Here is a 1,163-nt window from a genome sequence, read left to right as displayed (position 1 = left end):
ATATATATATATATAAGTAGATATATGTATATGCATGCACACGTACATGCACATGAACATACATGATCGTGCGCACATGCAAACACATATATATGCATATGTATGTAAATATATAAACAGATATACGTGGAAGTAGGCATGTTAATAGGTACACAAATTCATATGCATTGATATATGTCATCATAAATGTATTAAAAAATGTTTTTCGTGTACGTGCTTGAGAAGAAGAACAACATATTTGGACCCTTTCACGTGTATATATTATGTGTGTAAGTGTGTGTGTTTATAAATAGATGTGTCTAAATACATACATATAATAATACATATATAAATATATATATAACATCTCCGTGTGTATATATATTATAAACATATCACATATGTACGATATATATATATATATATATATATATATATATATATATATATATATATATATATATATATTTGCATATACTGACATGTGCATGCTTATACACACACACGAAGAAAATACACGGAAGGGGAATTGAAAGGAAATGAAAGGCAAAAAAGATACAATAGATGACGTTTGTTGCAAATATATGTACACGAATTCGCATGGAATTCTTAATAAGCAAATACGCCAATACACTAAGTCACACAGACATACTGTTATGTATGGGGTGTAGAACAGCGTGTATATACAATTTATACACATTTAATCACGAGAAAATTTAATGCATCTTGTCTTTTTTCTATTTTTTTTTGTGTGTGTAAAACTCCGCACATATGATGATCGTGATAAAAACACCTGCATGTACATTTAAACACTACTCCTCTGGGCGAGTTTCATATGATGCTAAGATTTCCTTAAATTCCATGAATTTTATGGCGGGAAAAAATAGCCAAAACATAAATTATGCAATACTGTATATAAAACATGAAGCATAAATATGTTTGTGTTTGTACATGTATGTTTGTTCTGTGTATTAAGATGTATATATAATGTATGTGTGTGAGTGTTCATTTGAAAATACGCCATATAAATATATACATGCATATTTATATGACATATATTCAAATCAATACACACTCCTGCATACACACACACATATATATAAATAAATATATATATGTATGTGTATGTGTATATATATATATATACTTATACATGTGTATATGTACACCTGTATATATATATA

The sequence above is a fragment of the Octopus bimaculoides genome, chromosome 11 (genome assembly GCF_001194135.2).
Source record: "Octopus bimaculoides isolate UCB-OBI-ISO-001 chromosome 11, ASM119413v2, whole genome shotgun sequence".
Classification (NCBI taxonomy): Eukaryota; Metazoa; Mollusca; class Cephalopoda; order Octopoda; family Octopodidae; genus Octopus; species Octopus bimaculoides.
The sequence above is the reverse complement of the archived record's forward strand: the minus strand, read 5'-3'. Positions refer to the sequence as shown.